This window comes from Tupaia chinensis, unplaced genomic scaffold (genome assembly GCF_000334495.1).
Source record: "Tupaia chinensis unplaced genomic scaffold, TupChi_1.0 Scaffold000430_1, whole genome shotgun sequence".
Taxonomy (NCBI): domain Eukaryota; kingdom Metazoa; phylum Chordata; class Mammalia; order Scandentia; family Tupaiidae; genus Tupaia; species Tupaia belangeri.
Genome location: NW_006159935.1, coordinates 460,164 through 486,503, shown reverse-complemented (window position 1 = coordinate 486,503; position 26,340 = coordinate 460,164). Strand labels below are relative to the sequence as shown.

Below are 26,340 nucleotides of genomic sequence, written 5' to 3'. Positions count from 1 at the left end.
TGTATAAACTATATTTTTCTTCCTTGAAGGTAGATTTGGGAAGATCAGTCTGAATAAAAGGATAACTTAAAAGTTCTTTTCCTCCCCTCTCTGTTCAGACATCTCCCACCCTGGCCCTTGGCCTCAGCCGATTCTCTTAATGGATTGCACTCTGGCTTTCCCTTTTGCTACCTCATTGGAACTACTCCCATGAAGACATCAATGACTTTCTAATTGCTAAACCCAAAGGAGACGGTCCAAGTTTCAGTCAGTGCTGTGCCAACCCATATCAGAAACTGTGGTAAAGGGAAAAAGGTGTGCCCCTGTACACACTTATTAAAGTACCTCCCATGTTTTGAACCAAGTGAAAAACGTCAATAAGTACTATACAATCCAGAAACATAGATAAAGCCCTGGGTTGCCCAATCCTTTGGCACACTGACATCGACTCCTTAAAGCTACCTGGTGGGAAAGCAATGACTGTCGCAGGTACAGGAACTGCAGGCCACTGCATTGCACAATGACCCATAGTCATTAAAAATGGAACTAAACAAAAGAACCTTGTCTTTAAAGGCTGGAGTCCCACATGGCTGACTGTGGTTTGAGTCCCAGACCTGGTGGCTTGCTTTCTCACTTTCCTTCTCTCTCTCACTCTGTCCCTTTCTGGTGATATTACACTAAATAAATAAAGGCAAATAATCCTTACAAAAATTGCAGTTATGATTAGTTCATTCACCATGGATTTTTTTGCATTAATTGTCCTTTTAATTAATTCATTCATTTTAAAGGTTTTTGCCATAGGAGCCATGCACTTCCTGGACAGACAGTGAGAGGGAAGGTGAGAAATCACACCCAGTGGTTATGGTCATGCCACAGTCCCTTCTCTTCTTCTCCTGCTGAGATTTTAGGCACTTACACAGGTGTCTGGTATGATTTTCAGGCTGCCAGATCAGGAACTTGAACTGTGGTATGCCACTTGGGAGTCCAGCACCTTAAGCACCATGACACCTGCTGGCCTCCTAATTCTCCTTTTCAAAGTAATGTATTTATTATTTGCTTGATTACTGAGTTTTTGGATGCTCCTTAGAATTTTTTTTTTTTAAGCAAGGCGAACACTGCACTCACCTCACCTCTGTTCCTAGCCCAGCTCATGTTACTGGGCCTCTTCCAGGCCGTGGCACCGTCCTTTCTGTCTCTTACATGTGCCTCTTGTGAGCTCCTGCAGTGCTGTTGGCTTTGGATTCCATGTCCATATCACTAAGTACTCCTGTGTCCGTCTTAGGCTCTTCACTTCTTCTTTCCCCTGGGACTTGTGCCCCCAGTGGCTCGTCATCACTGCTGGAAGCATGTTGCGTACACTCTTATTTGCTGCGTTCACTCATTCTCCCTGCTGTTGTTTAATTCTACACCCTCATTAGGTCATAGCTAGACAACCCAAAAGGCTACTAATAAGTCCCGCCTACTTCCAGGCCCCTTTCCAATCTATAATACAGATAGAATGATTTTTCCTAAAGAGAATGTGTAATTATTTATTTATTAACCAAATATTTATCTACTTTTTTATACTAGACACTGTTGTAGATTCTAGGGATATATCAGGAAATCAAAGGAAATCTATAGCTCTTGAAACATATCTTAAATTATTGTTTGAATATTACTGTCCCTTATTTTGGAGTCATATATAATTTTATTTAAATATATATTTTTATGATTGATTTGGGTAAGAATGATGTTTTCTCTGTTTTTCATATCTTGATTATAGAAACTTTTCAGTTAGGTGAATATGAAATAGCAGAAGCTTTTATTCTGCTTTATGAAACAAACATTCTTCATTAAGATAAGGAAATGATCACCCCCTGACTTGTTAGTACTTTCTCATCCCATAGATAGAAGATTGTGTAATGGTCACCATTTTTAAAAATATTTTTAAAAGATTTTTGCCATAGAGCACGTGTACTCACCAGAGAGAGACAGAAACAGTAAGAGGAAAAGTGAAGAGAATGGCCATGCTGCAATGTCTCCTATATTCTCCTCTCTCAGGACTTTGGGTAGGTGCACACTCATGCTCAGTGTTTTTAAAGACTCTGGGTCCAGCCTTGAATCATGGAGTCTACTAGGTGAGACCCAGCGCTTTAACCATGCTACCTGCTTCCCGCTTTCCTTTATTTCTGAAAGAATGAGTTTTTACACATACAGTGTCCTGAATTATATCCTGAGTCTTAGAGCATGTGTTATGCCACAGTCATTAATACAGTTATCATTTGATGGCCAAAAGCCTGAATTCAGCCTAGTGCCACATTTTGTTGGGCTTGCACAGTATGTATTTTAATTTATTGTTTTTGAAAAAGGAATAGACTTTATCATTAAAATAGTTGTATTAATTTTTTAATTTTTAGAGCCAGAGTCTCATTATGTTGAACTTTATTTTTCATAGCAATTTTAAGTTCACAGTACAATTAAACAGGAAGTGTGGTGAATTCCATTCCTTCTCTTCCCCAATGCAGCCACCCCACCGCCTACATCCTGCACCAGTGTGGCACCTTTATTAAACTGGTGAACCGACATTGACACTTCACTCTCAACCAAAGCCCATGTTTGCATTCTGGATCGCACTTTGTGTGGTCTATTTTGTTGGTTTTCATGATGGAGTCATGCCGTATATCCTCATTATAGTGGTACAGAATGGTTTCACTGCCCTAACAATCCTGTGCTCCACCTTTTCATCCCTTCCTTCCTCTAAATACCTAGTATCCACTGATAGTTTTACTATCTTCACAGTTTTGCCCTTTCTAGAATGTTATATAGCTAGGATCAGACAGTATCTAGCCTTTTCACATTGGATTTTTTTTTTCAATTAGTGCAATGTATTTAAGCCCCTTTCATGTCTTTTTGTGGCTTGACAACTCATTTATTTTTAGCACTGAATAATATTATTCCACTGTATGGTTGTGCTACTATTTATTTATCCATTCATCTGTTGAAAAACATTTTGGTTACTTTTTTTTTTTTTTTTTGAGGTGTTTTTGCTATAGAGTACATGCACTCACCAGAAAGACAGAGACAAACAGAGAAACAGAAAGTGAGAAATCACCCCCCAGGGGGGATGGCCACGCCACAATCCCTTCTCCTCCATTCTCCTCTCAGGATCTTGGGCATGCACACACATGCACCCGGTGTGAGTTTAATAAGCCACTGGGTCCAGGACTCAAACTGCGGTCGACTACATGGGAGTCCAGCAACATAGCCATTATACCAGCTGCTGTTCCCCATTTTGGTTACTTTCTAATAGCTTTTGAAAATTAATAGTAAAGCTGCCCTAAACATCTTTATTCAGGTTTTATATGGACATAAGTTTTCACATTCTTTGGTTAAGTATCAAGGAGTTTAATTTCTGTATAAAAAAAAAATTGCTGGAGATAAGAGTTTTCCATCAAGAGAATAGCAACTTAGGATAAAGCCTTTAAAGAGTATGGCAATTTGCATGAAAAGTTGAAAAGGTAGTGATAGTTGAAAGTAATGGGAAAAGGGATGTACATCCTGAAACATATTGACAGACTAGAAATGGTATCCTGATAATGCATTTAAAAATGGTATAGCTAGCCTTTTTTCAATGCACTTATCGAAGGACAGGGAAGTTAAGTGGGGCATCCTAGAAAACATTGCTGGGAAGTATCAAGACCAGAGTTAGAATGCAGATAGTCTCTCTCCAGAGCGCTTGAAGACATTTTTCATGAGTTATCTGATTTTTAATCTTCATTATAACTCCATGAGATAATATTATTAATATACTTCTCCCGTCTTACAGATGAGGAAATAAGCCCAAAGGTTAACTAAGTTATTGAAGGTCACAGAGCTCTGAGAGATTGACTTACATCTGTCACCTTTGTTGACTGATTTAACCAATAAGCAATTATCCCTGATGCCACAGATGTGAATTTATATTTATGGACAGCTGGTGGGGGTATTGACACTGTAAATATGAAATTTTAAAAAAAATCCTATTTTGAATTCCTCAGCTGCCTGCTGGGGAAACAAACTTGATGTATAAAACAAAGCCTGGCAGACTAGGGCTAAGTAACCATCGGTGGGCTGAAAGTGGTCTGTGAAGGCAGAATCCAGCTTCTTTTTCACTCAGGTGAAAATAACCGTTTATTTCCATTGTCAGCCTTACAAATTAACTGATTTTTAGCAGCATATTAATAAGTAGGTAGGTCATATTTTTAAAAACTTGTGTCATTCCAGTTGGTCTTTCTGACATTTTATAGATTAATTTTCTAAAATCTCCTAGCGTGCTAGCCATTATTCACACTACTCGCCAAAAACTGATCGCTCACCACTACACTACGGGGTCCTTGCTCTGTGTTGGGCTCTGTTCTTTACTAGTATTAATTAATTTGTACTTAGACAGCTCTAGGAGGCAGATCCTATATTTCTCCTTTTTCATTTTTTTTCCTTTTTTATGTAAGATAACAAAGGAATGGTAAGGCTAAGTAATTTTCTCAAGGACACACAATGAATTGCAAAGCCAGATTTTGAGCTTGGACAGGCTAGGTTAGGTTTAAGTAATTAATAAAGCAAGCCTACATCTCAAGGATAAACATCCTAGAAGAGACCATGTTCAGAGAGGGGTGTTCACTTTTTCATTCATTTTATATATTTTGATTATCTGCTATATTAGTCATTATGCTAGGACATTGTTGGGTGATCAAATAAGTTTTAGCTATGCAAAAGTTATAAGCGTATATAGTGTCTTTTAATATACCTTTTAATTGCATTTACTATTTAGAGTGTGCTATGTGACAGTAGTTTTGGGGGGCCAGCAGGTGGCATTGTGGTTATGCACTGGACTCCCACGTGGCTGAAAACGGTTCACGTGCTGCGTCTGATAGCTTGCTTTCTCTCTCTCTGATTTCTCCCACCTCTCTGGTGAGCACAAACCCTCTATAGCAAATTTAAAAATAATAATAAGGAATTAAATTAAATTAATATTTTTTAAAAGAGTAGTTTTTGCCTAGTAATAATTTTTTATCCCATCTTTTTTCTTTTTTTAAAAAAGGAAAAGAAAAGAATATGAGTCAATGTGATATACAAAAGTAATAGAAGAACCTCCAGAGCATTTTCATCTTCTCGCTACTTTTATGTGTGGGAAATCATAGCAGTTAGATATGTAAAAGATGAATAAAAGAACAAGAATTCATCTAGTACATCCCAATGGTATTGAATAAGTCCCCACAGTATTTTGGCAAAGACAGGCTCTTGTCTAATTTTAAATGACTCAATTGAAGAAGCTTCAGCTGCAGGTTTATTCTAGAGGCTAATGGACTTGCCATGAAAGGTTTCCAACATTTAGCCTAATTTTCCACTCCTTAAAATTTCAGAGCATTACTTTTAATTACTTTCTATAACCTACTCAGCCTCTGCTGACCCTCTGCTTCATGCCATTTGTGACTCACTGTCCTTTTAGATAGATATTATTTCCCCCCACTATAAATCATTTCTGAGTGAACTGTACCTTTTTTAAAAAAAAAATTTAATTTGCCAGAGGACACTTGCACTTGTGAGAGAGACAGAATGACGGAGAAAGAGAAAGCAACCCCCAGTGGGGTGTGGTCATGCCGCTGTTCCTTCTTCTGTATTTTTCCATCAGGTAGGGATTTGAGGCATGTGTGTATATACGTGCCTAGTGTGTTTTTCAATTCACTGGGTCCAGGATTCAAACCCTGTGGGCTGCCGTATGTGATCTGGATCCTTGACTATAAGAACATGGGGCTGGCCCTGAAGCATTGTTTTGTCTTTGCATGAATTGGTAGTTCCCCCACAGAGCAATTATGATTCTCTCTGTGAATTTGGTCTGTGTTATGCATAGTGTGCCAAATACTGATTAGTCTGTGATATAAATTTGTGAATTTTAAATCTTTATGTCAAAGTTCTAAAAGATCATCTGAACAGGTCAATCATTTGCTAAATTCATAGGCGTAAATTTAGACCTATTCTGCCCAATTATTCTATTACACAGCAGGTCTGAACACTTTTCCATTTTCCATAGGTATGTGTCAAAATAAAAGAACTCTTAAGTGAGTATTGAATACAATATTTGTATAGATTTTAGGCACATGGGATCTATGTGCCATTTTCAAAAGAGAAATAATGGTTATATCACTGTGCAGAAACATAACGATTTTTTTATGACGACGAAATAATGTGAACTTTCTAGAGGCTGTCAGTCAATATTTTATTCTTATTGATTGACATATGTTATTTTTAACCTTTGTGTAGAAATTCTTCAATAGGTTAAATAGTTTTACTGTTTGTTTCCTGATATAGCTGGCAAACTTATAGCATTAAAATTACTACATTGAAGTAAGAGTCTTTCAAAAGATATGGCTTTACTGTGCTTCTGTCTTGTCAATATTTTGCCCTTTTCCGGGGAGGGGGGTATTATAGCCTTTTTATATCATAGTCAGAGCTGCCGGTACTAGCCTGTGCTTTAGAGAAAAACAAAAAAGAAAGGTAATTTATTGCCAAGTTTGAACATACCTTATTTTGTGAAGATTGTATTTATTTTACCATGTGGTTTTAATATTTTTTCATAGGGCGTGCTATCTAGTCACTGCCTTACACAAGTCTTAGGGTGGTTACTTCTTACTTTTACCCAGGCACTGTCATGGAAAGGTGCTATCGGACCACATTTGTAACTCTGAGCAGGGGACATGCGTGTTGGAACAGGTCTTTGATTATGAGTCCCTTACTGAGCTGCAGTGTCCCCACTGAATCATTGTGCAAAGGTTTGTCTTGACAGGCAGTCCTGTAAAAATTGGAGCTTATCTGCTATATTGCTTTGATATTTAATCTATTTTTAGGTAGGTTTTACACTTGGCGCTTGGTATATTGTCTTTCCTTTGGATGGGCAGCTGGTGACTATTAGCATTTACTGAAAGTGCTGCAGCAATTCCCACGTGGAAATGATCTTGCTCCATAGTGTCCTTGCAGAGTAAATGGATGGTGTCTTATTTCAGGTGAAATGTAATTGATATCTTTTCATTTCTTTAGAATATTTTTGAAGAAACTACATCTGCCATAGCCAAAACAAGTCATTATGGACAGGTGTTAATATTTTTTGGTTTATCTAAACTAGTGGTATTCAAATTTTACTGTACATTAGAATCACTTGCACGTGTGGGTGGCAAAAACAAATTGTTGAATCCCAACCCCAGAGCTTCTGACCAGTAGTCCTGAGTGCCTTTGAGATTTTGCATTTCCTAATTGGTGCTGTGGCTGCTGGTCTAAGGATCACCCTTTAAGAATCCCTGGATCACAGGGTATTGTATAATCCTAGTGCTTTAAAATATGAAGAAGATCTTGTTAAGGCCCCACACTAGAGACCCACTAAACTAATACTTGTTGGCAAACTTATTTTGAAATAGACAAGATACAAATATTTGAAGCTTGTGGGCCAGACCATTTCTGTTGCAACTAGTCAATGCTCTGTTATAGCAGGAAGACAGCCATAGATAATACATACCTGACTGGGTGTGGCTTTTTCCCAATGTAATTTCATTTATGAAAACAGACAGCAGACAAAATTTGGCTAAGGATCAGAGTTTTCTAATCCTTACGCTAATTCATCAAGAGACTTGCATCTTTATTAGCTTCCAAACTGGCTGTATCCAACACAGTAGCCATCCACTAAGTGCCCAGTTCGAGCCATGTTCTGTGGAGGTTAGATAAGAAGTGTAAACTCACATTTTCTACTGTTCTCCAATAGATTTGAGTTTAGCGTAGTATAGCCATGAAATAACATGAATGAAATTAAATGCAGTGCTGAAACACGTCATCATGGATAAGTGAATCTTGGAGAATGAGTAGAAAAGAGGCAAGAGAGCAGGAAAAATGTCTCAGGAAGGACAGTAAGACAGTCTCCATGGAGTGAGCTGTTTTTCCAAAGGATTGTGAGGATTCCAGGACGTGAAAAGGACTGTGGGAATATGTAGAAATGCCGAATTGCAAATCCCATTTCCTAACATGTACTGCCTACTCTCTCTATTAGCACAGGGTAGATTCCGGGGACATACACCACGGCCTCATCCTTGCTTTTAAGAGCCTTCAAATTTCAAGACATTAAAGTACCCCAAAGTCATCCCTGTGCATTTGGACTGATATGCTTAGTTTATGGTGGGCTTTCAATGGATATTAAATTGAAAGTGAAATTATGCGATAGAGAATTTTTATTTAATCCTTGATTAAGAGCCACTTAAATAAAACTGTTTTAGGAAAAGTAAGTAGTCATCATCTATAAGTTAATAAAATAGTAAGCATACAAAATTTATTGCTAATATTTTATTAATCCTAAAATACTTTGTCAGAACTTACATGCATTTTTTTCTTTTATATATTGTGCTTTAAATAATCCAAATAAGTTGGTTTGTATCAAACTATCATCCAAATCAAGGACAATTTTCAAAGAGTAATATAACATTTTTCCTTCTGATACAATAATATGCTATTTAATGGACTTCGTGTGTGTGTGTGTGTGTGTGTGTGTGTACAATCTTCATAGGTAAGTAGGGCTCTTTATTTCTGAGATTTAAGTGTTAAAAAATTGGGTACAGGGTTGATATGGAGTCTAATATGAAATAAAACTCTTAGTGAGAGTTGGCAGTAGATGTTGCTATGATTTTTGAGTGAGGTAATTGCTGAGATTCTTACAGTTCCAATAGTCTTACTTAGGACAATATTTGGAAGGCCCACAGGAACTAATTCAGGTGTTTCCCTGAAAATCTGAGAAAATCAAATCTTGAATAACACATTTCAATACAAAAAAAGACTAGGATTCATTTCATTTAGGGAATAGAATCTACAATTTGAGGTTGGATAAAGCAGGTCTGGTCAAAGGCATTATGTTAGACTGGATGACTCATGACTTTTCAGCTACTTAACCCAGTCTATGTACTTAGGTTTTTAAGCAAATGCAGTGATGCCAATGGCAAAATGCCATTTTAAATCCAGTGAGATGCCAAGAGAAAGGTTAGGAGCAAAGTCCCATGTTAGCTTTTCCTGTGACTGGGCATTGAAGACATAAGCCTCTTTGTGACCATGGCTACACCTTTGTGGTTCCTGCTCCTTCTTCACTTTCAACGTTGAGAGGGAGCAGAAGTCCACGTTTATACTAAGATGATCATGTATTTCTTGTCCAACTTATACCTTTGTCCACGAATGGACCCTTGAGACATTTAAAGCTGAGAATTGAGTAGGGCTCTTTAATGTTCTTCAGTCCTCATTCCTTTTATTCTCCAAAATTAATCTGCAGGTGTATGCATGTTTGTATCGACACTGATGATGTAATATCACTAATTATCAAATTAAAGCATTTATTTGATATATTAGTCTCTCATCCCACTATACCAAAATACCATAAACTGGGTGGTTTAGAGGTTTGGACAACAAATTCATTTCACACTGTTGGGAGTGCTGAGGAGTCCAAGATCAAGGTGCCAGGTGGCTGTTCCCAATAGGGCATTGTTGCAGAGGAGGTCGTGCAGGCTCTCCAATTTTTTCTTCATCTTCTTCCTTTTTTTGAGAGGTTTTTGCTATAGGTCACGTGCATTCGTCAGAAAGACAGAGAGACAGAAAGTGAGAAATCGCTCCCCAGGGTGATGGCCACCCCGCAATCTCTTCTCCTCCATTATCCTCTCAGGATCTTGGCATGCACACACATGTGCCCGGCGTGAGTTTAAGCCACCGGGTCCGGGACTCGGACCGTGGTTGACTACATGGGAGTCCAGTGACATAGCCACTATGTCAACTGCTGGTCCCCCTGATTTCTTCTTTTAAGGTTGCCACACATCATTAGAGGATGGGTTACTCTTTTAAAATATTTTTTAAAAATTCTGATAAGGCACTTGCGTTCACAGGAGAGAGAAAGTGAGAAAGCATCCCCTAGAGGGGGATGACCATTATACAATTCCTTCTCTTCCACTTTGCTCTTGGGATTTTGGGCACACACGCACATATGCGCGGCATGTTTTTCAAGCCACTGAATCAGGGATTCCAATGGCATAGTTTGTCATTTTATTCTGGTAGTTGAAGACTTTAGGATATGTTATTAATTTTTATGATGTAAATCTTAAGGAAGATGTGAGCTTTTAAAAGGGAAGGAAAAGGATTGGGTGAGTAAAGAGAAAGTAAACTTACCTAAAATCGGGGTAGTTTTTTTTTGTTTTTTTTTTTTTTTCCTGATCACAACACTGTAATTTGACTCTGATAAAAGAAAATAATATCAGGGTCAAAGAAATTATTCAGGGTGAAGTAATTTAAAAAGAAGGATATGATTACGTTTTGAGTATTAAATATTTCAAAGTTAAGATAAAATAATGGGGGAATAAAAATAAGCAACTTTATAATTAATGGCATTTATATTAAATGTAGAATAACCAGTTGTGGTGTAACAGGGTATAAAATAAAAGGAAATGAAGTAATGTCTTAAAATATAATGCTGTCAGTTTTTTATTGCGCACCTAGTACATGCTGAGCAAGATGTTAAACACATTTACACAATGTCTCTAAGCATTATAGCTGGTCTGCAACTTACCTATTTTCATCCTTATTACAAGGTTTGAGATTTAAGGAGTTGTGGATGTTACCTAAAGTCACAGATGTCTTCCCAGGAAGAGCCAGGCTTTCAGTCCTAGATGTGCTCTTTCTTATATAAGTGTCTTCCATTGGTAAATCCTTCCCCAGGGAAATGCTGCCTCTAGTTCTGCATCTTCTGTTTTCCTTTCATTAGTTTACTAGTGTGTGCACAAACCGTGCTATTTATGCTTGCTGAATTAAGATGCAAATGTAAACGTGTAAAAATGAAAGAGAGAAAAGTATTTGTATGTTTGTGTCCACAGTTGCCCTCGAGATAAAACCTGTGCTTTAATAACATGTTGATTTATACACTCTTGACTTGCACAAAGAATGAAGAATTTCATTCTGCTTACAGTGAAAAGAACTGATGAAGTAAGAATAAAACCATTAGCTGAACACCACAAATTAGAAGGCACCTGAAAAATGATCTGTTACAGCTCCTAATTTAAACTTATCACTTCTTGTTGTTGATTTATGAAAGGAAATGGGCTTTGACTGTTAGACACCTGTGTGAAGAGCCCTGGGTTCACATGGTCAGCCTCCTGGAGCCTGCAGAGACCCTCCAGTTGCACTAGGATCATTCAATTGAGGTAAGACCTAATTACCTTACTTACAAAGTAAGACTTTTCCTCTTCTTGAATCAACTTTTAATAAGGTGACTTGGCCTATTTCTGGAGTATACAAAAAGCTACTAATTCCTAGGAAAGAAAAGAATACAGGTATTCCATGGAAATGTTTTAGGTAGTCCAGTTTATGTTCATCTTTTATTTTATGGACTTGAGCTCATTTTCAGTGGATAACATTATATAAATCTTGTAGTTTTCATGATTGTTGATACAGATCTAACCTCCTGGCCTTGTATGTGCCAATTCTTTGTACAATTGTAAATATTATTATAACTGATCAAATTAGTCTTTTTTCTTAGTTTAAATTGGCTTTATTAGAAACTGACAGTAATGCAGTATGTGGTGCAGCAGGGCTGTGCACTACTTCTGCGTTACTATGCAGTTTATGCAGTTTGTTGGCCTTTGGAAGGAACGTTTTTCTGTATATGGCCATATGTGTGCTGTGACTCCCATTTACTCATCGGGGCTTGGAGATTTATACTAAAGAAAGCTCACAGTTCTTCTTGGCACCTTCTGGTTTTAGGGGAGGCGAGGCTTATGTACCCTTAAACTAGTTTTGTCTGTAAAGCATTAGCTGTCCTCAGTGTTCAAGTGCTGGTTCGGGCTGACTATGTATAAACATGGCACAGATAACCAAGGCCCAGAAGACAGCATGGAACCAAGGCCTAGGAGACCTACCCAGACCTGGCCAGGTCACAAATACACTTTGAGAACATGGATCAATCACTTAACCTTTCTGAGCCTCCCCATGCTTCCATGGTATTAGATTAAATCTAGGAAAGGTGACAAATTCCTATCCCTTATAGGGTCAATATCTAGGAAAGGTGACAAATTCCTATCCCTTAAAGAGTCAATTATAGGGGCCAGCAGGTGGCATGGTAGTTAATGTGCTGGACTCCCATGTGGCCACACGTGGTTTGAATCCTGGACCCAGTGGTTTGAAAAATTACAAGGACGCATGTGCATGCATGCCCAAAATCCCAAGAGAAGAATGAAGGAGAAAGGATTGTGGCATGGCCATCCACCTTGTAGGGAGATTCTCACTTTCGCTCTGTCTGTCTCTGGAGAGCACACACATCCCACAGCAAAAAGAAAGAAAGAACAAAAAATCAGTTGGATGAAGCCTATTTATGAAGTGGCTGGGCAGGATTCAGTAGCACTTGGTGGGCCTTTGGGGAAGGCCGTCATGCCCCTTATAATGTGTTCAGTGTCAAACATTTTATAGTGGGCAAAGGAACAATTAAAGAGGGGGCCCAATGGGGTGGAGGCAGAGGAGAATTGAATTTGGCACTTGGTTTGAAAAAAATTGAGTTCATTTCCAAAGAGTATATGGTTATCAAATTTTGTTACTATATAAAACATTTACAACATTTCCTAGCATCTGTTGATCTATATGTGTTCCTGTAAAGCAATGAAAAATAAATAACTTAAATAAAAATAGGTTTGAATTTCTTTAAATTTTACCATAAAGTTGAGGGGAAAGTGATTTTTTACTCTAACATCCCATTTTTACTTGGTTAATCAGTTTAGTATTTTTTCTGAGTTTTTTTTTTCTTTTTTTGAATTTATTCATCTGAAATGAGAACTTTGAATTTGGTACTATTGTCCAAGGATAAAGCCTAGCCTACTAATTATTGATTCATTGGGATTTTCACCAAAAAACCACGTCCGCCTATTAGAAGGAAGTTCACCCACCGGTGCAGGACTAGCTTTGGATTTTTAATAAATACTTAAAAGTTCTGGTTTCTTTTTTAATAAAATCTTAACTAATACTTTAATTAAATATTATTTCCTGCAAAAATGGTATTGATAGTTGATTTCCTAATGTAATTTTCTAGTTCCATCAGCTGTTACTCTTCTGTTTGTGTTTATTTCCTTCTTTACAGCAATGGCACGTAATTATGCCTTTTTATCACCTTTACTACATTTCAAACCTATGTTTTGGCTGAGAAAATAAGTACATTTTATTAGACCTTAATGCTATTAGGCAACAGAACTAGTGAAAAATGGGAAGTAGGCCAAATCAATATACTCTTGAGGTCTTGTCTGTTTTCTTTTGCTCAAATTAAATATAAATTTCTGCCTATGAGAAAACTGAACCCAAGACTGAAGGCAGTTGCTTGCTATCCAGTGATAAAGGGGGGATTAGAGAGAGCTGGGATCTTCATGCCTTTAACTGGGCATCTCCAGTATTTTCTTCTTTCTTACCCTTATTGATTGTGTAGATTTTTACTCCATGATTGTGGGCATTTTATTCAAGTTACTGCAGTCACATTCTGTTTTGAGAATAGAGATATTTTCTTAAATGTGTTATGTCTCTCAGGTGGTCTTTCCATGTGTTAGGAGAAACTCTTCCTGCCTTATAATATGTAATCCCAAAATAATGTTTTAAGTGACTTTCCATTAGATCTAACGGTCCCGGAATGCTGTGATGATTTTGAGTGTTTGCTGTCTATTTCTTTAATAGCCGCGTCGAAGATAGAGAAGGTAGATGTCAATGCTAAACTGATCGGAGCTGGTTAGATCATGTCCTGGTTGACCCACAACACATCTTGTATTAACAAAACATGTCAGTTCCTTTTATAAAAAAATATTCAATGTTTTATATGTCTTTTGAAAGCTTTCATATATCGTGAAAAATAAGAATAAGTGTATAAGTGAAAGTGTTCACTAAGGTAAGATAATGCTATGTAAGGAGGCTTTCTAGTGATGTCACCTTTCAAACTTTTATCTCTTTTTGCAGAAGCAGTTTTTAAAAAGAAGAAAAAAATTACCAGTGTAATTAAGCATTTTAAAAATCCCCTTTAATTTGGGAATTCATGTACGTTTATATTTAATGCTTTGGTGAAATGTAGAGCTTGTGAACATAGTAGAAATTTAAAGAATAAACACAGTTATTTCTTCATTCTTCTTGTAGGCTTACAGAATTAGTGACTAGAATGTCTTACCCACTGTTTAGTTCATTGACTCTCACCATGAGAATAAAGTAATGAAGCATCTAAACTGGGGTAGTTAATTGTCACCCTTCTTGTCTGTACTTCTCAGTGATTTTGAAACCAAGAACCTTCAGACTTGAATTCCTTTCATGCTAGCAGAGAGTTCTGGTACCCACTTAACATAAGTTCACCTTTAGCATTTGACATTTATTAGTTACAGCTTTCAAATTAAGTGTTTAATTAAAATCAAGTGCCATTGTTTTTAATGACCCAGAAAGAATGAGTATGAATTAAATTTTTAAAAAAGATATGGTAGTGGCTTTAAAAATACTGTAGTTCCTATGTGAATATTGCAGTTGCTTTAAAATTTTATAAAATATTCTTATTATCAAAATCTAATTTAAAGTTTAATGATGCAGTAAAGTTGAGATGTTCACAAAGAAAGCAGAATAATAACAGTAAAAATTTAGTCACAGCTTAGTACGATCTAACCAAAATTTTCTGGTCAATTAGATTTGATTGTGTTAAACAGTGACAAACTACAAAAGTAATTAGAAATCACATATTAGTGAGTGGCTGGGTGCTGAGGCTAGCCGAAGGCATTTTATGCTGCTTAAGGTTGGCCACCCCTTCTAGGATCTCTCTAAACCGTGGTAGATGCAATTATCACAGTTTTGATTTTTCTCAAGAAGGTTCTTAGTAAACCCTTTAAAAATATATGATTTATCCTAGAATTTACTGTTTGTTATTTTATTTTCCTTAAAAGGTAGGCTTGGCATAGGGCAAAACCTATTTTAAAAATCCAAAACGAAAGTAGTTAAATGACCTAAGAGGAACGATTCAATGGGAAAACAAAACCTAGCCTCACATAGTCATACCACTCAGTGTTTGGGTCTTTCTGACCTCATACATTTCAATACTGTCTTGCCGATCTTTTAAGTTACATCCAAGGGATAGTGATGAAGTCTGATGGCAAAAATCTTGAGACAGTTATAACAACCTGTTCTTTCATGCTATCACCAATATAATTTTATCTAAAGAATGTCTTTCTAGTTAAATTGCTTTTCATAAGATAGGCTTTGTAGTGAAAGCCTCATAGATAAAGAAAATAAATATTTTTGGTTTGAGTTATCTCATGGTCTTAATAAACATGAAAAACAGAAATTGTTTAGATAACCTAAGTATTTGCATTTGATTGTGCTATTTCTACTGTATGTTGGAATTTTGCATTTCTAAGCTTATACTTGTGTCTTAAAGTATTATTTTTAAAAATGTGTACTTTGTACTTGCTCTAGAGAGACAGAGAAAGTGAGAAAGCATTCCTAAGGGCTGATGGCCACACTGTTTTTCTTTCTCCTCCATTCTCTCAGGATTTGGAGCACATGTGCTTGGTGTGTTTTTCAAGCTTCTAGATCTAGGACTCACATCCTGTAGTCGGCCATGGGAGATCCATGCCTTAACCATCAAGCCATTGGCTGGCCCTTAAATTGCTTTTTTTTACATTTTTCTTAAGAATGTTGTGATTTTGGGACCAGCAGTTAGCGTAATGGCTATGTCGCTGGACTCCCACATAGTTGACTGTGGTTCGTGTTCCGGACCCGGTGGCTTAAAACTCACGCCGGGTGCGTGTGCGTGCCCAAGATCCCGAGAGGAGACTGGAGGAGAAGGGATTGCGGCATGACCATCCCCCTGGGGGGTGATTTCTCGCTTTCTATCTTTCTGTCTCTCTCTGTCTGTATGGCGAGCGCCCGCGCTCTATAGCAAAAACCTCTCCAAAATAAAAATAAAAATAAAAACCAATGTTGTGTTTTTCTTCACAGGCCAACTGATCATAGCTTTATTTTTAAAGATATAAAAGAAAATAACAACATTCATATAGAAAATAAAAGTCAACTATTAAGAGTTAAATAATATTTTAAGGGAAAATAACTTCAACTGCACCTTTTTTTAGTTTTATGTAGACTGATACCTATTGTTTCCTTAGTTTCATACTTTTTTTGAGGCTCTTTGCATATAGTTCTTGGTTTAAAATTGCAAAGATGCCAACTTTTAATCCTATGAATCAGTTTGACAGCTATTCATTTAATTCCTGGTGCTGAAAATTATCTTTACGCCCATGGCTTCTGTTTGCATATAGCTAGAATAAATCTATAATATTTCCTTGCATATTTGACATACAGTGTTTTGTTAACTTACATGGTATGAATTTTATACTTGTGTGTATATGAAGTGCCTTCTTATCCTTGGAACATCATTTTATTTTTTTCTTTCCAAGAGGGAAATATTTCTAAAATTGATTTTTTTCAAGCTGAATGTTCACCTTTTAATAAAAACATACTTCTATTTCTGCAAAACTCATTCTTTTCTTTCTTTTACTCTTTGTCTTCTATAATAAAATACTGCTTTCATATGTAACATGTTAATAATTTTTTTGGACCAGAAGTTGGCATAATGGCTATATTACTGGACTCCCACATAGTTGACCGCGGCTTGAGTCCCGGACCTGGTGGCTTAAGACTCATGCTGGGGGGAACCAGCAGTTAGTGTAATGGCTATGTCGCTGGACTCCCACGTAGTCAACCGCGGTTCGCATCCTGGACCCGGTGACTTAAAACACACGCCGGGCGCGTGTGCGTGCGTGCCCAAGATCCTGAGAGGAGACTGGAGGAGAAGGGATTGCGGCGTGACCATCCCCCCTGGGTGGTGATTTCTCGCTTTCTGGCTCTATTTCTCTCTCTATCTGTTTGGTGAGCGCACACACCCTATATCTCTCAAAAACAAAACAAAACAAAAACAAAAATTAAGCCAGATGTGTGTGCGTGTGTGCCCAAGATCCCGAGAGGAGAATGGAGGAGAAGGGATTGCAGAGTGGCCACCCCCCTGGGGGGTGATTTTTCACTTTCTATCTCTCTGGCTGTCTCTCTCTGTCTTTCTGGGTGTGCGTACGTGCCCTATAGCAAAAACCTCTCCAAAAGAAAGTTTTTAAAATATTCCTTTCAAATTTTTTCAAAGGCAGTTTAATGCAAATATTTATGGTGACCCTCTTATGTGCTAGATACTGTATTGGGCAATAGGGGAAAGAGATAAATATACTATAGTACTTCTCCTCAAGATGTTCAGTGGGGCCATATATAATTAAAATGTACTGTGTTAAATACTATATATTTATATACATAAGTATATACATACATTATACTATATCTGTATATACGCATAATATATAATATACATATGCATATATAATAAATATACATGCGTATATGCATATATAATATGTTATGTTATATATATATGCAGTATAATAATATACATATATATATATTTCTTCAATATATGCAGTATAATAATATACATATATATATATATTTCTTCAACATGAGCATACAAAACAGCACAAATATTTTGTTTACAGCCTAGATCAATCTTAAACTTTGGGTAAACTTGTGTCAATTTGAGTCAGTCAGTGTTTGGCCCAGATACTAGGATGATTAATTTTTTTAAGAGAGCAACCAGGTACATAGCCATACTGCGCCAGACCAGAAAACATAGCATAACATAATAGTACAACATAGCACAGATAATTTTCGTATGTGCATTATTACTTTAGCATCGCAAAAACTAGTTCAACTAAAAGTCAAACTCCTTTACAAACCAGCAATCCTACTACTAAGTATTTATCCAAAGAAAAGTAAATAAATATTTGGAAGACATATTTGCACTCCCATGCTTTTGGAAGCACTATTCACAATAGCCAAGATAGCAGATGAACATGTGTCCATCAACAGATGAATCGATAAATAAATACACACACACATAGACACACATACACACACATATTCACACACAGTGGAATTCCCCAGCCGTTAAAAAAAAAGGATGGAATCCTGTCATTTGTGACAATATGGGTGAGCCTGGAGGAGATTATGCTGGTGGAAAGAAATCATACAATAAAAGACAAATACCTCATGTTCTCACTCATTCGTGGAAGATACGAGATTTGATCACACACAAGCAGAGAGTGGAATGGGGATACCAGAATCTGGAGAGGGCAGAGAGCAAGAGAGAGTAGGAAGACTTGATGAACGGGTACGAGACTGCAGTTAGGTAAGAGGCATCGGTGGTAGAGTACGGAAGCACAATAGAGTAACTGTAGTTATGGGCAACTTAACGCATAATTTAAAACAGTGTGAAGAAAGGATCTCAGATGCTCATAGTACAAAGGAATGACCAATATGAAAGACGATGGATACGTTTATCGACATAATTCAATTAGTACACATTGTAGGCCTGTATGAAAAAATAATACCCTACCCATAAATACATACAACTGAGTTTAATAGGAAGCAAAGCAAAAAAGTTCTACAAAATATAATAAAATATTTACATGCATTCAGTGAATTTAAATATCTATTTATTTTAAATTAGAAATTATTATAACTTTACAGCTTCGCCCCTGTTGTCCTCCCTGTAATGTGAAGGTAGAGGATAGGTCCTCTTAAAACTAGGGAAAATACACAGAGGCAGGAGAGACACTTGCTGAGCTGCCACCTCCCCTGTCCCTGTGTTCAGAATACCTATCACTCCAAAGTGCTGGATGACAGGAATTTTTATAGCTTCTTTCCTCAAAAATTTCCTGGGCTACAATGCTTGGCATATTATGTAGCTCTTACATGGTTATCCTATATTGTGAATATTCTTACTATTGAAATAACTTGAAAGCTTCCATTTTCACAGATACTTAGAGACGTGAATGATAAGTAATTTTGAGCTTATTCATACCTATCTGAAGCCATATAATTCTCAGTCTGTTCATTAGGGTTGCCCCAAAGCTTGTTTTATAACTTTGTTCACTATAGAAGAATGAGTTGGTGATATTAATATTTTTTTAAAAAAAAAAGAAAAAAGCCTTTTAAGAATATGAGTCATCTTATGTTGAATTTCAAGGGACATGGGGATGTGAAGAAATGTGATAAGAAATATTAAATACTTCAGCTCAAATAATGACAACTTGCTAAGATGGCTGTTTTATAATGTGATTAAACTATATATTATTTCAATATTATTTACTTTACTGTTATATATCTGCAACTATTTGTTATTTATAGTTTATTTTTTCTTTACTCATAACATAGTGTGTACACATGCACGCTCATAAGCTGGGCAGGATTGGGGAGGAGCCTCTCCACGGGTCTGGTCAGCCACAGTCCTGTTCCTGCAGCCCTCAGCTAGCCGGAGCATCTCGGTGTCTTCCAGAGTCTCCGGATTTTTCAGTCTGACCAGTCCAGGATTCCAGTCATGGCCACGTGTGGGAACTGGCTTCTCCTAAGCAGGGTATTACTGCTGCATCATGGAGCTGGCCCTGTAAATTATTATTATTATTTTTTAAACTAATAAAGAAGAGGGATAACAGATGGCATAGCAGTTATGTTGCTGGACTCCTACCGACTGCAGTTCGAGTCCTGGAACCAGTGGCTTAAAACTCACACTGGGTGCGTGTGCGTGTGTGACCAAGATCCTGGGAGAATGGAAGAGAAGGGATTGCTGCGTGATTATCCCCCTGAGGGATGATTTCTCACTTTCCCTCTCACTGTCTTTTTCTCTCTGACGAGCGCACACACTCTAAGACAAAAACCTCTAAAATGAAAATTAACAAGGAACATAAAATTTAACAATTTCCTTGAGAGGATCTGAGGCAATTTCTCTGCCACTTCCTGACCATTTGCCCAGCAGGTAGAGCTGGCCGCTGGCCACCTGCTGAAACCAGAGCAGCAAGGCCCCAGCCTGGGTGCTCGGCTCAGGAAAGGCTCCCGCCAACCACACCTGCACTGGGAAGGCACAGAGCCATGTTGTCCCTCAAAGCCCTGTCCCAGCCTGTGACTAAAGTCCCAGGGGCTATCTGCTGATGGTGCTCTCACCTGCGGAGTGTGCTTTGGTCAACCCCAGGTTCCTGGACCCCTGGGCGTCCTTCTGAGTGCCTGGCCTGCATCTTGTCATTGAATCCAGACAACTGCCCCAAGAGGTGAGGACTATTGTGTGCCCATTAGACAGAGGGGAAAACTGAGACTCACGGGGGACACCGTTGCTATATTTGCTTCCACGTAAACAAAACAGCGCCGGGACTGATTAAAAGTGTCAGTTAGCTGTCATTAATAGGGCTAACTAAGCAAATAATATGTGAGAAAAAAATAACAATATTTTAATGATATCTTTTCTGTCCTCTGAATTACGATTTAAGTATTTTTAAGCATTTACTGGATATTTAAATTCTGTGGGATGCTTTTGTGGTTTTTTAAAAGAATTATTTATTTAACCTTACTCATCATTATCATAATTTTTTAATTTGCTATAGGGCATATGCATTCACCAGAGAGAAACAGAGAGAGAAAGAAAGTGAGAAAGCAAGCCGTCCAGTCCGGGGGTTGAAATGCAGCTGGCCATGTGGGAGTCTAGCACCTTAACCACCATGACACTGGCTGGCCCCTGGATTTTTAAGATAAAGAAATCCGAGATTATGGAGAATGTAGGACCAGCTTGTGGCATGGTGACTCAGGCAGCTGGATTCCATATGTCCGACTTTCTGATTCAAGTCCTGGACCCAGTAGCTAGAAAAACATCCAGGCATGTGTGCATGCTTGAAAATCCCAGAAGGAGAATGGAGGAGAAGGGACATTGGCCTGGCCATCCCCCCAGGAGGTAATTCTTACTTTCTCTCTTTGGGCAACACATGCACTCTATAGCAAAGACTAAAATTAAAAGAGAGAGGGTATAATATGAAATAACAATGGTATGTTTCTTTCTGTGTCATGATACGGTAGGATGTTGTCACTCTTTTGGTTTCATTTTCCAGTTATACTTTGCTGAACTGCCTGCACCTTTAGGTCATCCTTTTCTTTTATGTAACGGTAAAACAAAGCATAGTCAAACGCAAAATTCATTTTGGTTTGTAGTTTTGGTCTTATAAAACATACATTTCACTCATTCTGGTGTTAGTTCAATCTGATGACATCAAGGTAAACAAAATGTCAGCAGAATCATTCAACTTCATTGTTTAGGATGTTACTTCTAGCACAGCAGGCGTTTAGATTTGCTGCAATCAGATTCTAAATCTGTTTTCCAATTTGTATCTACAGGTTTGTTTTGGTAGATCATCTTTTTGTTAAGCAGATCTTTTACTCCTTACATTTGTCACGTAAGCTATCACTGTCTAAAATATCTATCATTTAAAAACCTCTGGAGCATGTTTCAGGCCATCACAGGTTAAATCTCTCTTTCTCAGAGAAAATGGTTTTAAAGCACAGAGGAAATCTGAACTTGTAAAATCAAAATTGGGCTCCAAATGAAATTACAGTTTTTATGAAGAAATGGAAAAAAAATCTGTTAACTTGACTACTCCTTTCTGATAACATATTTTGCAGTTTTGAGTCAGAATGTGTGAGTTGTTATTTTCAAACAACATCAAGAAGTTCAGGTGCTGTTAGTTTTTTTTTTTTTAACTAATAAAATGTAATTGGATACAATACCTTTTTTTAAAAAAATTGTTTTCTTTATTATTATCCTCAATTTATTTCCAAAAGAGAGAATATCACTCTTTTCCCCTGTTGTATAAATGAATTTATGACTGGCCAGCATTTTAACACCTTTTCTCTTTTGTAGGCACATATTTAAATGGGGTATATTTTTTCATTTTAGTAAATGTCCAAATCTCATTAAATACTTCTACATATTTGGAGGAAACCAAAAAAATATGTAAAAGTTTTTAATTATGAAACTGGTGGACATATCCCACCCTGTTTTCACAGTGACACACACATTGTGTGTGGGGCATTGAGCAGGAAATACCTGCCATTTCTTTGATCAGAAGTTTTTGAGTTGATTGAGATTTGTCCAAATTTCTATTTACACTTTATGCCAAGTATTCAGATAGATGAGTGTGGTGGGCAGAATAGTGGCCTCATAAAGATATCCAAGTTCTAATTTTTGGAACCTGTGAATATTATGCTAAATCCCAAAGAGAGATTAAGGTAGCAGATGGTATTAAGGCTGCCAGCTAGCCAACTGTACAGTAGGAGGAAGGCCCTGGACTCTCCTGGTCATCTGAATGGAAGCACAAGGACCCTGAGTGTGGAAGACAGCTGGAAGAGACAGTGACAGAGTGAGGGGATGTATGAGACTTAACCAGCCATTGGTTGCTTTGAAGAAGGGAGTGGAGGTGATCTGTAGAAGTTCCAAAAGGTCAGGAAACTGATTCTTCCCCTAAACCCTCCAAATAGGAGTCATCCCCATTGCACCTGGATTTTTAGCCCCAACACCTTGATTTTAACCCAGTGAGACTTGATGCAGAATTTTGACCTCCAAAAGTCAAATATAATAAATTCATGTTGTTTTAAGCCACTAAAGTTGTGGCAATTCTCAATTCTAACAGTAGGAAAGCAAATAATTAGTAAAGGCTAGTTTTTATTTGGAGGATATCAATATTCTTTGTTTTACGTTTCCTGTGGTTTCATAAAACCCTCATAAAAATCTACAGAATTTTGTCTATACAAAATCCCATTTTCAGAGCATGTAAGAACTAGAAGGATCATTTTTTTCTATTCCGTGATTGATGGATCACTTGATATAGTTGAAATCAAATCTACATTGCCATAGGCCAACATACCTGTGATCATGATTCTCCCTTTCCTTTGCCTATCTAGTTGCAACGTGTGACTCAGGGAATGGAACTTCGCTGATTCTATAGAGCCGTCAAGCGGACCGTGGGATGTGTGTTCCCATGGTGTACCCGCAAGCTCATGTTGTGGTCACTGTTGAAAGCCCGTTGGGTCTTTCTGGGAAGTGAAAAATATTGAACTGCTCTGGAAAAGTTGCCAGCTTCATGCAGGACTTGAGAATTTAGTCTCTACGTGCTTTCACATCATACCCTCTTTCCACACGCCAACTCTAAGTTCTTCTCTGCCTGCCCTACAACTCCAAATGCCAAAAGTGAATTCTCTTGGGTATTTGCACATACAGTTACATGTGTTTTTATGTAAAATATGCTTAATAGTTAGCTGCACCCCTTCCTTTCTAAAATATATATATTTATAATTTAGAAATATATATTTATAATTTAAAAATATATTTATAATTGAGAAATTTAGTTCAAAATGGTTATTGAATTTTGATGAGTCACCTTTCAGAGTCAATGAAGATAATAAATTAATGTTTTCTGAGTTCTGTTATCATAAAAATTTCTGAATGGGTTCCTTAGTATTGGAAATTTGTAAGTTCTTGGAATAAACCTCACTTGGTCATGGTATGCAAGACCTTTGATGTACCCCTGGCTATGTTTGCCAATGATATTGATAGTTGCCTTTGACATTAATAAGTGGTACTGACTTGAGAGTTTGTGTGTGTGTGTGTGCATATATGAGAGACAGAGTGAGTGTGTGTGTGCATATATGAGAGACAGAGTGAGTGTGTGTGTGTGTGTGTGTGTGTGTGTGTATGCATGCAAACTTTGTTATACCAGGAGGTCTTCTTTTTTAATACATATTCTGTATTTAGGAGCATTGAGATTGATATTTAAAGATTTTTATTAATTTTCCTATGAGACTGTCTGAGAGACCTGAAAGTGGAGTTATCTATCGACAAACTTTCAATGCTGATATGTAGATAATTCTTTAAATTTTCTATATCTTCTGAGGTCAGTTTGATTAGTTATACTTTCTGAGAAAATTATCCTTTTTCTCTGGGTTTAAGAATTTATTTGTTTAGTTTTTAGTAAAGTAGTCTATTAGGATATTTTTAAATTAACTGTTTTTCTTTTATCATTTGTTTTTGTGTATTTCTGCTTTATTTCTTATTTTAAAAATAAGACTCATCAGTGAATTTTTTCTTTCAAATAACCAACTTTTTAAAAATAGAGATGTTTTCTATAGAGTGCATACACTTGTCAGAGAGACAGAGAGACAGAGATAGGGAAAATAAGAGATCACCCCTCAGCGGTGATAGCCATGCTGCAGCCCTTCTTCTCCATCCTCCTCCTGGGCTCTTGGGAGCTTGGGCACGCACTCACATGTGTCCAGCATGAGTGCTTTTTGTTTTGTTTTGTTTTGTTTTTGAGAGAGATTTTTGCTCTAGGGCATGTGCACTCACCAGAGAGAAAGAAAAGGGACAGAGAGACATAAAACGAGAAATCACTGCCCACCCAGGGAGGGAGGATGGCCATGCTGCAATCTCTTCTCTTCCATTCTCCTCTCAGGCCTTCGGGCACACACACACAAACACACACACACACACACACACACATGCACCCAGTGTGAGTTTAAGTTGCCGGGTCCAAGACTCAAACTACTACTGACTATGTGGGAGTCCAGCAATGTAACTAATATGCCATCTTCTGGCCCCTCAAATAACTAGCTTTTAAGTTCATTCATTCTGCTATTTTTAACATTTTTCTTATCTGCTTTTTTATTTTTCAGTTCATTCAGCTTTCTTTCAATGTAATTTGCCATTCCTGTTATAAATCCTGAAATCTGTTGTTATTTATTTATCTTCATTGATTTTTCTGATGGATAAAACACCCCAAGGGGCTAGAAGTTGGTGCAGCAGTAACACAATGCTCTGGGTGGCTGAACGCCAAGGGAACATTCCAGGCTCGGATCCAGAGTCTTTGCTGGAAACTCTGAGTGTGCCTGTGCCCATCATCTGAGGCTGGCTGCAGCTGGGGATGATCATGGCATGAAGATCCTGCTGGAGTCTCTTTCTCATGGAAAAATAACATAAATAAACTTTAAAAAATTAACAATAGCATTTTTTCCCTAAGAATTGCATTTCCCTTTTAAGAAATGAATCTTGCAGGAGTAGAAATACAAATTTCAAACAAAAAATTAGGGAAATGAGCATGGTATGTTTAGCTGGAGTAAAACATTTGAATAGACTGATAATGGCAGATAGAACTGGACCAGGTGATGGGGAGACTTCTTACACATTAATTAGTATGCTTTCTGATATCGATTTTCCCATGCATGTAAGACCTATAATGTAAGACCAACTTTTATGTTATTTGTGTATGTGTATTTTTGTGAATGTATGCACTCTAATAATTTGTTAACAAATTTATTTATTGTTGATCTCCCTTTTTTCTTGAGTATTTTATTCTATAATTAATGAAGAAGACAAAGTGACCATGTGAGTTGTAACTTTCTCTCCTCTTTATAATCTTTAAACTTGTGTTCCGGGCCCATAGGTAGTGTGGAAGTTAGGGCAGCTTGTTATCACATGTCTGACAATGGGTTTGGACTCTGAGGCTTGAAAATTACACTAAACATGTGTACATGTGTGCATGCCCAAAATCCTGAGAGGAGAATGGAGGAGAAGGAATTGTGGTATGGCCATCCCCCTAAAGGGTGATTTTTCTCTTTCTCTCTCTCTCTCTGGTGAGCACATATGCCTTATAACAAAACTAAAACCAAACCGAAACAAAACAAAATTGTGTTCATATTTTGGATGGATGATTTTTATTCTTTTGATTTACAAGGAAATAGTCAGCATTGCTTCTCAAGGTCATACTTCCTTCTAAATAGCGGTGCTCATAGGGACCAGATAGCTACGCAACTTCTGGGAATAGGGGGATGCTAAGAAAAATGGATGTTCAAATGGCAGGCTTGAAAGGTATGCATGTAAGAAAGTTTAGAGTTATTTACACCTCCCCTTTCCTAGCCAGTGGTCATTCTTTGTTGGAGAAAAGTCACTACTGTGGACTGAATCATGTCCCCCCCCCAAATGTTCATATGTTGAAACCCTAACCCCCGGCATGATGCTATTTTGAGAGCAGTCTTTGGGAGGTAATTAGGTGTAAGTGAGGTCTAGTGGTAGGATTAGTGCCCTGGTCAGGCACACTGGAGCTCACTTCCTCTGTCCCTCTCTCTCTCTGTGTCATGAGAGGACAAAGCAGTCTGTAACCAGGAAGAAAGCCCGCACCAGAACCTGACCATAATGGCGCCCTGATCTCAAATTTTCATCCCCCAGAGCTGTCAGAAGTAAATTCTTGTTCAGCCTCGCAGCTTATTGTGTTTTGATCCGCCAGCCACAGTTGACTAAGACAGTAGGGCTTCATTTCAGTAATGGAAGCTTCTGTAAATGTTTGTGTCTTTTTCAAAATAATCAAAATTTTGTGGTTGTTACCATGG

General features: G+C 37.5%; 1 protein-coding gene across 1 annotated transcript in view; it reads left to right on the top strand.

Moving 5' to 3' along the window:
- NAALADL2 (N-acetylated alpha-linked acidic dipeptidase like 2) overlaps positions 1-26,340 on the top strand; it is a gene marked incomplete at its 3' end in the record, with an annotated part of 659,756 nt that overhangs the window by 176,865 nt on the left and 456,551 nt on the right. The window contains 1 exon segment of the mRNA XM_027774417.1: positions 11,090-11,198.